This window comes from Lycorma delicatula, chromosome 1, assembly GCF_047948215.1.
Source record: "Lycorma delicatula isolate Av1 chromosome 1, ASM4794821v1, whole genome shotgun sequence".
In the NCBI taxonomy this organism is placed as follows: Eukaryota; Metazoa; Arthropoda; class Insecta; order Hemiptera; family Fulgoridae; genus Lycorma; species Lycorma delicatula.
Genome location: NC_134455.1, coordinates 156,825,143 through 156,840,328, shown reverse-complemented (window position 1 = coordinate 156,840,328; position 15,186 = coordinate 156,825,143). Strand labels below are relative to the sequence as shown.

Genomic DNA, 15,186 nt, shown 5'->3' with positions numbered 1-15,186 from the left:
TCTTCCTAAGCATAGTAGTAGTGCAAGTGACTATAAAAGAATACTTTATGGACAATATTGGGGATGGTGGAGCAGAAAAAAGCTTAAAAAAATTGGAGATATGTTTGTAAGTCCGTAAGTAGGTGTGTTGGTGTGTTTGAAGCTTAATAAATTTTAACTAAGTCGGATAAACCGACTGATGAAATTTTTTACAGAAACTCTTATATAGGGGGCAATTTGTTAGTAAAATTTTATCCAGTAGACGTGTTATTTGTTCCTTAATTTGTTTACGAGAATTTTTTGTCAATGTTTAATAGATAACACATGTTATTACACAACACACGTGTAATTCAATATTACAATTATATATTTATTTTATTTAATTTATGTAACACCAGGTTACAGAGTAACAGCAGAGTGACATGATGTCAACAGTACTCTACAGAGATGCCATGGCATCTGTTCGCAGTCTGGCGTGTAAGTATAAATGTACCGGTAAGTGTGTAGTCATGAACAAACTCAGGCCGACCACTCCTAAGACGTGTGATTAATTGAAACCCAACTACCAAAGGAAACCGGTATCCACAGCATTCAAATCCATATAAAAGCAACTGCCCTTATGCGGACTCGAACCTTAGAACCCTCGACTTCGAAAATCAGCTGATTTTGAGGTTTAACCACTAGACTAACCCGGTATTATATGCGTAATTTATATGTAATTTATGAATATATATATATATATATATATATATATATGTGTGTGTGTGTGTGTGTGTGTGTGTGTGTGTGTGTGTGTGTATGTGTGTGATGTATATATAATATATAATCTATAATGTATTATATTAATAATAACGCATGTGGTAACATGTGAAATTCTGACATAGATTTTCACATGTATTTTAACATCGTTTTAACATAGAATTTTAATTGACTTATATATAAAAAAATACCTTTTTTAATGTCTCAGGAAAGAATAATGCGATTGACTTATTCGTTTGTTTATGTTTACTTTTCTCTTAACTTCCAGAAAAACACTTATTTTCATGAAAGATTACCAAGTAATTTATCTTTACAGTGTCAATTAAACTGGGTTAAAACATGTTGGTGTTATTCCACCAAATAAACAAACCAAAACTATTTTTAATTTATCAGGAAGAAACAAATCGAAGTGCTTGAAAAGATGATTTCACTAATGTATAATGTTTTATATGTATATTATATATAAAATATTTTATATGACAAATAGTTCAAAAGATAGAAAATATACGATTTTTGTCAAGTTTAATGGCAAAAATATCAGTAAAATTTAATTTTAATAAGAAATAGAATACGAAAAAGAAGAATAGACGAAATAGAATAGAAATAGAAGAAGACTTCATTTTAGTGAAGTAACTGAGATGGAGATTTTGTAACAATAACTATTTGAAATCAAGTAAAATAAATAATTTAAATTAAGTTTGAATTTAATCAATAAAAAATTTGAAATCTATTTGAAAAGAATACAAAATATGTTACTTGTCATAAATTAATTAAAATATGTACATTTTTATATTGATTTTAAAAATGTTTAAATATTATAAATTCTATTAATAATATTTTTATCTAACTTTTTTATCTATAACAATGAAAAATTAACATATCACTTTGGAAAGATAACGATTTATTAAATTAATATTCATATGCTTATTTCCGCTCTATTAAATTTGCTGTAAGATATCATAAAATGATTTTCATGATAACCACAAAACATTTGTTAGATTTTACTACCTTGGTATCATAGTTTTAGAGCTATGCTGCAAGAAGGAAAAAATGGCGTATGGAGTTTTTTGCTTTTCTCAACGTTTCATGACCCAGGATCCACAAATAAAAAATTGGAAATAATGTTCGTAAGTAGGTCCGTTGCCGTGTTGGAAGCTTAATAAATTTTTACTGGATAAACCGACTTAGATGGAATTTTGTGCAGAGACTCGTATACATGGAGCAGTTTGTTGGTAAAGTTTTGGGGTCAATATCTCCAGAGGGTGGGGTAGATAATATTTACCCCACTTTATAATGAATTCAGTACATGCGTGCATGTACTGAATTTTTAAATTTTTAAAAAACTCTTTCTCAAAATTTCCCTTTCCCCAAAAATCGAAAAAAGCGATATTTTTATTTTTTGTATATCTTTTAACCGATTTTTTAATTTTTTTATTGGCATAATGCCAGTGCAAATGATTCAAAAAAAGACTTTGGGGATAATATTGTGGGTGGGGGAACAGATAAACGTTTAAAAATATCGATCTTTTGAGTTTTGTAAAACTTTTTTTGTTTTATATAAACTTGTAATATTATTACATAAAATAACAGTTTATGAATATTATTACTATAAAATTCAGCCCTACCTTCAAAAAAAACATTATAGGTAACTTTTCATTGTTTGTACATTTTTTAATGGATTTTTTTTTGTAGTTTCTTCCGTTTAACAACGTAATCGTAGAAAAATTAAAATATCTTCTTGGAAGGTGATTTTGAAGATGGAGGAGCAGTAAAAATAAAAAAAATAGCGATATTGGAATTTTTCATACTTTTTTTGGTTTATTTAAACAGAAAATAATCATTTTAAAATAGAACTTCATGATAAATTAACCTACCCCAAAAAGAAATCTTGGGTAACTTTTTTCAAGGATCATTATTTTACCACTGTATAAGAATAAATAACCGATACCAGGAAAATATTACAACTTTGTTATCAGCTTTTTTGTGTTTCAAACCAATTTAAAAAATTGAGCTTAATATTACCTTATCTTTGTCGCTTTTCTTCTGTTAGCGTATGCTGCTTTATTTCATTACAAAAAGTTTTCTTCAAAAAACTCAAGAAAACTTAAAGTCTTCGTGAAACAAACAAATAATTCTAAATAATGATTCAAATAATAATTCTTTATAATTAATTATAAAATTATAATTAATTAAATTATATGCCAATATTAAGTGGCATATTTTTACACTAGAATACTGAAATAACATTAAATAAGAATCATTTAATTCTTTAAACAAATTGAATTAGTATATATAATATTACGCTAAAAAAATTTCATGAAAAAACAATTTTTGGTATTTTTTATCACTGGGATGTAACTACTTCTTCTGCGAGAGTAAGTGACGCTAACACGCGCGTAAAATATTTACCGGTGATTGCTAAATTTTTAATGATTATCTGGTTTCATTAATTTCACTGTCGTCTGAACCAACATCCAAACTAATAGATTATATTTTTTTTTTTTAATTTATGGTAGAGAAATATTTACTATTGTTAAAAATAATTCACTTGATTCCATAACTGGAAAGAGAAACATATTTTTATTTTTAAAGACACATTTTCACAAGTAATTTTTGAAACATCCTAAAATTTATGAAATTAAATACAATATATATTAATAATATATGTTAGCAATTTATTTAACAAGATTATTTGGTTTTTCAAACTTGTAAAATTTGGAAATGGCACATATAATAAAAAGGAAGACCTAGAAACCGCTCTTATTCTTTTGCAGCTCGTATTTTTTTTTTTAAATGTAAAAGAAAGATTTTTCTGCTTGAATGGGTCATTGATAAAATAGTTTAACACGTAATGGATTATAATTTGGTATATACTCTGAGTTTTTTTTTGTAACTGTTATTACGAAACACCTTCATTTCAGGGGCTTTTTTCATTACCCACATAATTACAGAAATAGATCTGAAAAATCGCAAATAAACGCATCGAATTTTATTTAATATTTTATTGTAGAATCATAGGCGTGTTCACAGAGGGTGTCATGGATGCCGTGGCACCCACACGCGTTCTCAGAGGGGCGCCGAAATCAGGTACTGGGTACTGTTCAACTGTTCTTTAGATAAAACGTTAAGAACAAGTGATGGAAATGGGACACAATTGTATTTTCAACAATAGTAAAGGAAAGAATTTGTAAGATCTTAGCTACGAAACTTCTCGAGATGATTGTGCCAAGAACCTTTTGCCAATGTTTAGGTAGCTGAACCATATTTTAATTGATTTAAAAAAGTTGAAGAATTATTTTACTGAAACTATTAAATGCAGTTATCACAGGTCATGAGAGCTATTTCCAACACGTTTTTCTTCGCATTTTAAAACAAATACAGATATTTAACATAAAATTTTCCGACCGGCCCCCACCGACAATCGAGCTTTAATAGTATATTTTTAAAAAGTTATATTAATAAAATTTTAAATATATTTATTATTTATTTTAAATTTTATTTTTTATCTATTTGATAGCTTGCTTCGGTGTCAGTCATCAAGGACTAAATTTAGTGTGGTGGAGGGGGGGGGGTCGCAGGTGGCTTCGGCACCCACACGAAAAAATTCTGGTCACGCATGTGTAACCTCGACCTGCTTCCGTGGTAGAGTGATATCGTCTCCATCTGATGATTTAGGTAACCAATAAGGCGTAGTACTTTTCTCTACGCTTCAAAATGTCCATTCCATATTCCTCGCATAAGTTTAAAGCTTATGTAATGAATTGATCATCAACAAAACGATAAGGTAAATATTTAGAAAATCAAGATTTGTTTTTGTAAAATTAAATTTTAATTTAATAAATATCACACCGCACTATTCTTAGATAAATGAAAAGAAAGATTAAAAAAGTGACTGTAAATTTAATTAATTAATGAAAATTTTTACTTTCATTGATGCCATTGATTACCATAATCTATTCTAATGTTTTAATGACAAATGTTTTATAAACATGTTTACATGTTTTGAGTTTTTTCAAACTAAAATCCTTGGCGAGAAAAATATTAAAAAACTTTCATTCAATGAGAGTTGAAATCACGGACAAAATTTTATGATATTAAGAATACTAGAATTTAAATAATTAGTTAATATTTTAGAATTTAATTATTAGTGTAGTGTAATAATTTCTTTAAAATCTGTCGTGTAATGTTCGAATCCTGTCGGAACAAGCGAACTGATATTTAAAAAAAAGCTTTGAAAAAATTATGAATAAATAATATCTTTAATAATCAAGAAACACAAAATTACGAGAAAATGTTTAACATGCTCGCATAAACTAAAATTTTTTTTAATAATTAAGAGGGTAAAGTAGTATGGATAATGATTACTACGGTAGTACAAGTTAAGGGTAAAAAAGTGTACAAATCTTCAACTAGATTAGCAAATAGAGATTAAATTTTAACATAATGGATTACCAGCTCTCCAGCCCAAACAATAGTCTCCACTTATCTTCATAGATGGAGAGTTATAGGTGGTCGGGTATGGTTTCAACCTCATCATCATCCCCTTGCGTGGCTGTGAAATGAAATGAGGTTGCTCTACTTGGCACATCATACTGTTTAATACAGAAACTTTAATTCAGGGGATAACTTTAGCTTTAAACTTGATTGAGCACTTTCATTAATAGTTAAATTACGAAAATTAGTACCTCTGTTCTAAATGTACATTGTCAAACAAAATTAACTTACACTTTACTTTAAAATCGAATAATGAGAACACTAGGATCGAAAACAAGTAAATCTGGAAAGTAGGAAATTCATCTTCATTCTTAATTATAGATGTGTAAATTGATAATTTATTAATCGTAAAAATAAATATGTAGCGCTTAAATGTCTTTTTTCTAGTTTTTCGCGTAACATTTATCTATTTTTTTCTATCTTATCTTTTCGTTCAAAATCTTATATTACTGTTACTATACATAAAACATATTTAAATAAATTTAAAAAGTTTTTTAAATAAATCTTTGTAGGTTTTAAATTTGACAAAAGATAGAACCACACCCTGCTGCTGGGGTAGGGAACGGCATAGCCGGGCCCGGTATCCCTGGTCTTATAAGTTAGAGGCAGAGGCAAAATGAAAATAAGGAAAAGATCCGGAACCGGTGAGCCGACCTGCCATGCCGGACGTATTGCCGGTAGGTGGGGAGGCTCATTAGAGTCGCAAGGACACTCCTCTGGGCTGAGAAATACTTGATTGTTGAGCCGGCCCAGGAGAGGAGGAGAACAAACACAACAGAAAAAATTGACAAAAGATGAAGGCTTTTTAAGAACAATATTTTGTACCATGTTAAAAAGAATCGAGCAAGTGAAAAAATCATTAATAAAATAAACTGTTGAGTTTAACCTGCGAGACCACCGTTAGGTACTGCTTCAGAGGATGAGATGAATGACAAGCAGCGTGTGAAAATTCCATGCCTAAACGGGATTCGAACCCGAGACCTCTCGATGAAAGGCCGAGACGCTACCACTCGCGTCACGAAAACCGGCAAACTGTTGAGTTTAGTTTCACTAAAAATGGTTAAAAATTTGTAAAATCAAAAGTGCACCAGAGGAAATAAATGAAAAATATATGATAAATTTATGTAGAAATAAATACGTCCAAAAACGCGATTTGCGTTTTTCCAGTAATTTCTCAGTTCGAAGCATAATAATATCAAGTTTTAAAAACTCCAGGAGTTATATATTTACAATATGTAAAGGTAGTAAAGTAGTTTACAGTAGTAAAGGTTTACAATATGTATTCAGGTAGTGAAACATAGATTTGCCGGTCTTTCCTGCTTCTCCTCTACAATGTTTTTTTTTAAGAATAAATATTTAAAGTTATTAAGAAAATAATAATAGTTATTTTTTAGTAACTTACCTACAAATTGACATTAAACATTAGATGTACGAGTATTAGATGTAATAAGTTTTTAACAACGCAATTGTTCTACGCTATTTTATTTCATTTCGTATTGACATTTTAAAATTAGATGTTTTATGTGTAAAATATTTATAACAATACCGTTATATTTATACTTTAAAGCGCATTTATGTTTATAATTATAAGCAATAATAATTATAAATATAATCTAACCAAACTTAAACTACCCTCGCTTTGCTCGCTAACCTTGATTAGCGAGCGTAGATTATGTTTAGTTAGATTATATTTATAATTTCTCTGCAAATGGTAAAGTTTTTAAAAATCTTAAAAAAAACATGTAATGATAAGCCCAAAACACCATCACAAACTCCAGATACCAAATAAATAACTAAAAAATAATAATAAAAAAAAATTTCCGTAATAACTTTCTCAAACAAAATAATCTCGTATTAAATCTCGTAACGTATTAATAAATCTCAACAATGTTGTATATGATAGACATTTTTTTTTAAACTCGTAAATTTAACGCTCAATAGTACATTTACTTGAAAAATTAAACTTAAAGCCAATGATAAATGAATGAAAAATCTCCAAGGGTTTAATGATAATAAATTTCAGTACTCATGTCAGTCCTTATCAGAGAATGCACCACAGCGTTTGTTTAGCACAGTTATACACTGCTTAGTCTTTCATACTACGAATTCATCGAAGTAATTAGATTTTAGTGCTGATAACATCTATTTTCTACTTAACGTTTTTTTTTTTTTTTTTTTACTTGCATTCCGATAAACTATTCTTGCCTGCCAAAATAAAAATGAACACTGATACCGTGACCAAGATAATTACACTGTCTTTTAATGAACTAGGTATACCTTATTGGTCCCGATTGAATAATCAGGAAACTTCAATATTATCATAACACTTATACTGATAAACTAAGAGTGTCCGTTTGTAAATAAATGAACAAAAATAATCTTACTGTTATGAAATCGCAATTGCCAATTCATAATAACCGATTTATCGCTAATTTTATCTCCGTATTTGATCTAATATTAACTTTTTTATACAAAAGAAATTTTTCTAGAGTTACAAACTCCCTCGAATTGACAGTTCTATTCGTAACTCTATTTTGAGGAGAACGTAACTCGCTTTGCTAACTTAGTCAAATGAATGCACAGAATTCCTCTTCAGAATATTAAATCATAACAATTCCCAATTCATTTGTTGTATTTCTGAGTTAGATACTTCTTAAGTGATTAATTGTACACATTTTTTTTTAACTAGTAAAATTAAAAAAACTTCAAATCTAAAACTATATGGCCATCTTATTTTAAACAATCATCATCGGTAGAAATTGAGGAACCAGTTTATTACTTGTGTAATCCCTTTGGAAAAAAAGGTTGATGTGTAATTTCAGTTTCATAATGCTTCATAATGTTGGATTTTGAAGTGAACGAAAAATGTCCAACCTAACAAGAGGATTCGAACTCAGACCTTCCAGAAGAATGGCAGGCACGCTACCACTGCGCCACGGAAATGTCTACTGTATAATAAATAAATATTGAAGAAATAATCATTAATTAATCAAACATGATACTTACGAAATACTACATGATCATTTCTATCAGAGTTAAGAGAAAAAAAATTAAAGCATTTGTTGACAAAAAAAAAATTAAAAATACCATTACAGGAAATGCAGGTCGAAAACAGATAACAATAGTCTAAACAACTGAAACTTAGGCTCAAAATGCCCATCACTCCCTAATGCAACCACCTAAAAGGTTGATAAGACACAAATTTATCTCAAATTAGATAGAGGTAACATGAAGCTAAAAGCAATCAAAAAATCATCCCCTTCTTATATAAAGTTTTTTTTAAAGAAAATTTAAATATATTTAAAGTATTTTTAAAACTATAAATCTTTCTTGAACATTAATCGTCTAAAACTGACATAATGGTCAAAAATAACTAACTAACCAACATACTAAATAAACTATAATAAAATATTTACGAAAATGTAACTGTTTTTAATATTGTCTTATAAATTCATTAAATAAACATTACTAGCAAATAAGTAAAAAATAATTAGACGGAGTTCTCATGCATGAAATATAAATATGTTCATGGTGATAAAACTAAATTTTAGTATTTTAAAAACAAAATAATCTACGTAACAAAAATGTTAAAATAAAAATAACAGTTCAATAAAGCAAGAAAGGTACAAAACAAAATATTATAAAATTTAAAAAAGAAGCTAAATTGTTTTTTTTATGTTTATTAATTGCAATTCACAAAATTATAAAATATCTTAGTAAAAATTTCTACAATATTTGTACGTAGGAAGAAACACGTTCTTTATGTAGTTCCTAACCACATTTGAAAAGCTTGCAAAGTATTGCATGACGCCGGTCAAGTCTTACAATACGTTGCACAGCATTTCATTACAAAATCTTCCCCGGCGAAGTCGGAAACTCAGGCAATTCATTCATTAGAAGTTTTATTTTATTTCATAATTTTAAATATAAGTACAAGTAACAAAAATCTTTCCCAAATTTTTAAAAATGTTGGGTCTCCGTTTCAGTTGGTTTTTTTATCGATTATAATGATTTCTAAAATAAGATTTAAGCAACAAATTTCCAAATTTTAAATAAAAGTATTTTTGATTTTTGGGTCTCCCTTACTCTGTGGAGACAATTTAGTATACAATTTTTTATAAAGAAGTGATCCTTCAAAAAAATTTAAATAAGAATAGTTTTAAAATATCGAAAAAATAACCAACTTTTTGATAGTAATAACAAAATTGCTTATTATTGCTTTTTTTTCCCCTACATCCCCGAGCCGGACATCCAATTAAGTATACTCGACTCAGGGACGTGTCCTTTCTGGATCTTTTAATTGCCTGCCTCTAATCTCCAACGGAAGAACCAGGCCCGGCTATGCCGTCCCCCCCCCCCCAGACAGGGTCTCGGTCTTTCATTTTGCCAGCCTCAAACCGACGGCACAGGAGCCAAAGCGTATTCGGTAATCCACACCGCCGGCCGGGTGTCGGTCTTTTCATTCATTCATACCTAACGGACCCCAGAAGTCCCAGGAGTTCCATCACGGGAACCCACACACCAGGACATGTGAGCGCTCAGGAACGGGCTGTCCGCCCAGCCCTGCTATAAACTACAACCCTCAGTATCCCAGTCGTCTTGCCTCTTCTTCTTTTATTCTGAGGACTGCTCTTGCAAATATTGCAAAATTATGCCAGTTTCCGGACATAGCCAAGATCCACTCCGAGAGCTGCTCCGGTCGGGTATGCATCAGTCCTGCATTTATACGATGTTCCTCCCACCGTCTGCACACAAAAATAGTGTGTTCGGCATCGTCAACCGCATCGCAGTAACAACAGATGGGTGACTCTCTCCTGCCAAACCTATGCAGGTATTGCTCAAACGCACCATGTCCCGACATGAGTTGCGTTGTGTGGTAATCTAATTCGCCATGAGAGCGATCTAGCCAAGCAACCAGGTCCGGGATAATTCTTCTGGTCCATGCGGCCACTGGTGAACCCGACCATGCCACCCACCTCCCATAGTTCCCGTATTATAGAATTGGCCTCATCTTTGGCTACACCGGACGACCTTAGTTTTCGTCCTTTAATCTGCAATTCTATCGGAGGCACCGAAGAAAGCACGCACAGTGCATCATACGATAAAGTTCGGTACCCCGAAACTACGCCCAGAAGCGACTTCCTATGAGTGCTAGTGAATTTTCTTCTGTTGCGCTGGACATTAACCGCATCGGCCCATACCGGGGCGGCATTATTATTGCTTATAGCATGGGCTAAAACTACTTAAATTTTAATTGCCCTTAAAGTGTCAAAGAAAAATAAATTTTGTTATTAAAAATTTGTTTAAAAAATATTAAAAGAGTTAAAGCTAAAAAAATATATATATATATTTAGAAGTATGGAATAGATAAAATATTCATATATAAGTTGAGATTAAAAATTTTCTTAAGTAAAGTTTACTCTAAATAAAGGCTGTAGCAAAAAACCTAAAAATAATATATCATTTTAGAAAATTGCACACATTTTTGATATAATATATAAAATGCAAAAAACCTTTTACTTCCTGGTATGAAGTAAAGGAAGGATTGTGATCGCGAAAAATCTCGGATTTCAGATTTCAACGAAAATATACATTTTGACCATCCTTGACTCCATTTTCTCTAGTTTCGACGTGACGTCTTTACGTATGTATGTATGTATGTACGTACATACTTACATACATGCGTACGTATTTCGCATAACTCAAAAACGATTAGCCGTAGGATGTTGAAATTTTGGATTTGTATCATCTAGTTGTGCACCTCCCTTTTTTTGATTGCAATTGACCGAAACAAAAGTATCCAAAAGGCCCAAAATATAAAACAATTTGGATTTTCGACTTTTTCTTAACTGCATTAATAAGCCCTCATTAAAAGCTTTTCAGCGATGCATCATAAGAAGTACTTATTTTCATTGGTTCCAGAATTATAGTAAAATAAATTTTAATTAATAAAATATTTGGATCTTAGTGAAATGCACATCGGTTCGAATTATACTTCATCTTCTTTTTTTAACTTTCTTTTTTTTAATTTAAATATATTGATTTATAAATAATTATTAGCCTCTGAATGTAAAAGGTTTTAGAATAAATAATAATTCAATAATAACAATAAAAAAAAATATGAAAAAATATCAGAAGTTATTAATGAAATAAAATTTTATATACTTTTCATTTTAAACAAATGTGTATACGTAATTTAGTAGGCGTGCAAGTAAGTCATGTTGTGCCCACATCAGATTTTTTCTATTTCGTAATTATCATGACAAAATCAATTATACAAAAGCTTTAACTTTGTAAGATTTTCTTTGCTATTTTATAAGACAACACGTTCAAATAATTACACATGAAAATAATTACAAAATGTACGTAAATTTTTATCATATAGGAGCAAATTATTACTCCTACATAAACAATGAAACCGCTTGAGAAGTTTTATTATATTATGTATTTGAGTTTTAAAATAATTTATAAAGTAAAAGAAACCCGGATGTCAGTATAAGCCAAACGAAAACGTATTTCAATGAGAGAAAAATCTAACAATCGCTTTCATCAATGATAATTTAAGTAAAACATGTTAGTAAGTTGTTCATAACTAAAAAACTATATCTCCAATATGGATTGACAAAAATGTGATCTTACAGATGAAAGAACATCCAATCCTGTGAAAGATATAATAAAAAATAAAGAAAAAGGAAATGGAAATAAAATAGAAAATTGTAGAAAACACTCAATAATGTTGTACGATAAAGAAAATGTTGTAAATTGCACCTTTGACAGGAGACTAGTAGAAGATGCAATAAGAACTAGAACAATCCAAACAGTTTGAAATTTTTATCAATTTCAAAAAGATTTTTTGAAAAAAGTTGTTTTTTTATCAGTTGATAAAAATGTATAAAAACAAATTATTAAGGTTAAAAGTTATTTATTTAAATTATCAATAAATAACTTTCCTCAAGTTTAAATTAAATTTTTTTTACTTAGTTTTAAAAATTTGTACTCAACCTTATGAATATAGATTCATTAGCTGAAAGTTTTATGTGTAGCGTATTTTCAAATAAAAGTAAACATTTCCAAAAAAATAATTGGCCTTCCAGTTATTCCAAATCAACTAAACTACGGCATAATTCAAAACTTTTGTTCATATTTGATACTATATTACAATAGTGAAAGTATATAGATATGTAGATCTAAGAAAAATATGCTTAAAATATTTAAAATTGAGTGAAGCGCTGTTTTAGGAAATATCAACATATTTTTATAGATAAAATTATACTTTATTCAATAAAAAACAGAAAGAAAAAATAATGGGTGTTTTTAAAAGGTGCTATTATTAAAAAAGGAAAATTTGAGACAGGAATTATCTGGTCGGATGGTCATATATATTCACCAGGGATACGAGGGTAGTAGATGGATAAAACTCCAGAAAAAATGAAGAACTTTGTCTACACATAAAATGGAAATGATATAGGGTATGGTAATGATGTTGAAATTAAAATCTAAAAAAAGGCACAGCCGAAATAACTGAAAAGACGGGATAAACTGAGATAAAAACCTCGCTAATACTTATATTTAATATCTCATTCATTAATGTCTCAAAACCTCAGAAAAAACAATGCTAAAAATTATATTTAACTCTGAATGTTGCTTCAAATATCTTTTTCTTAAACATTTTCTTGACAAAAATGAATTATAACTGGCAAGAGCGAAATAGTATTAAAAAAAAACAATAATGAGGCGGATGCATTTTTAAAATCTGCTTTTCAAACACCTCTAAAGTAGAATTTATTATTACATAAATACGTATAACTACCTAAATCGTAATAATTATCGGTACTTACGTATTAACATCACTGCAGCTACAGCTTTATTTAAAAACGAAGTAGTCAATCGGATTTCGGTGGAAAATGGGCCGATATAGAGTTTAACATAGATTCAAAACAGTCTCTTTATTAATTTTAATAAATGGTTATTTATATTTATTTATTTTATAAATATAATTTAACCAAACTTAACCTACGCTCGCTTCGCTAACCTTGACTAATTAACAGAAGTGTTTTGATTATTTAAATAATAAATAATTGCAATAATTACTGAATTTATTAAATAAATACTCAAAAAATTACGGTGTTAATTAGTCAAGGTTAGCGAGCGTAGGTTAAGTTTGGTTAAATTATATTTATAAAATAAATAAATATAAATAACCATTTATTAAAATTAATTAAGAGACTGTTCATCCTCACCAAAAATCAAATCAATTGAATTGTTAAATTTATGACTTGAAATAAAGTAAACAGATAATTTTTAATTGTAAACGGAAATGCGCATGGAAGGTTTTTCGATATTTTCAATTCAATAAAACTAAAAGTATACGTAATTCTTACACAGTAATTATTTTTCATATGGATCTCCTGTATTTCGGCTTTAACTCACTTCATGAGCTCAGACGAAATTAAAAAAATCCTTCAAATGACATCAAAAATCGAGTGTAAAATTCAAAATTACCTAGAATCATTATTTCTGAGATAAGCAGTCTATGTTTCGGAGGTGGCTGATTATATTTTATGTTTAATTTATAAGCATTCTAGACGTAATTGAGATCCACATAAGGATATTTACATGAATAGCCCAAACAATCTTTTCCGTGATCCCTTACAACACCTAAATTGTAAAATCAATGTATACAGGGAATTAAAAAAACAATGACTTCGACAAGAGAATTATTTAATTAATGTCACTGTGTTTTAATATTAATTTATTGGTAGTTGAACTTGTCAGAAGAACTGTTTTACAATACTTAATTACGGTTAATATTAGTTTTTATGAACTAAACAATGTACTATAAATATAAAAAAAGAGAAGGTAAGTTACACTGCAAGATTTCACTGAATTACCATTAAATTCGACAACGGAAGCTGTATAAAGTTTAAATTTAATAATCAAATAAATGATATGCTAGACGTGATTCGACCGTACTCACTTTTCAGTAGAAATGAGGACAAACTATTTATTCATCAAATATAAAATTTTGGTAATAAGAATTTCAAAATACACGCGCGCGCGCGCGCACAAACACACACACACCATTTATTATACACATATATTGCAAGTGAGCTTTTTAAATTTATTGAATAGTTTTAAATCTTTATCACGTTTTATATTTTTAAATATATTAAAAACAGTACATACATACATACTTTGCATTAACACGTATGATACTGTTTTTGAAGAAATAAAAATAATGAACATAAAAAATTGTAATAATCATACATACCAATTCTACATGAAGAAACCCCTATACGTCTCTAAATAAAAGTTAATAAATGAACTGTTCTTCATAATAATATCACTCAAAATAGGAATCGTCTAAAATAAATTACTAATTTAAACTAAACAACGACTGTAATTCTAATTCATAAAATTAGAGTTATTCATAACTTATTTACACATAAAATAAAGATATACTTAATATATAGGTTTACACAATCCAAGACAAAGTAAAAATACATGAAACGAACAAAAATACACATCAACGAAAGTAAAATTTAAATTAAAAACTTCAATTACCGGACTATAAGAACTAAACACTGACCCACCGCGGGATAGGTGTAACTAAATACTGTTAAAGAACTGCCTATTGTTACCACATACCCCCACCATACTCAGTCGACTGTTCCTGTCGACTGTAGTTGTGTCGACGCATCATCGTCAACATAAGTAATGAACGCAATACTGTTTTTCTAGCGTCTTATATTGTTTTAATACTCAACATCTACATGTGCTATTAACAAGAGGAAATTTACATCTCTACTTGTTTAGCTAGCATTGTACATTCTACTGTTGATTTATTAACAGTTGATTTTATTAACAGTGTTTTCTATGCGTAACTCGGGTAAATCATAACCGACTTATTTAAAATATACGTTAAATTAAAAATTCCTTTTAATATGATTCGTT

General features: G+C 29.3%; 1 protein-coding gene across 4 annotated transcripts in view; it reads right to left on the bottom strand.

Moving 5' to 3' along the window:
- Nucleotides 1-14,930, bottom strand: part of CrzR (corazonin receptor) — a 1,123,351-nt gene extending 1,108,421 nt beyond the window's left edge. For all 4 annotated transcript variants that reach the window (XM_075365578.1, XM_075365586.1, XM_075365549.1 and 1 more), the window contains exon 1: nucleotides 14,504-14,930. The gene's annotated coding sequence lies outside the window, so the exon portion shown is untranslated. The remainder of the gene's footprint in view (nucleotides 1-14,503) is intronic.
- Between the last annotated feature and the right edge of the window lie 256 nt (nucleotides 14,931-15,186).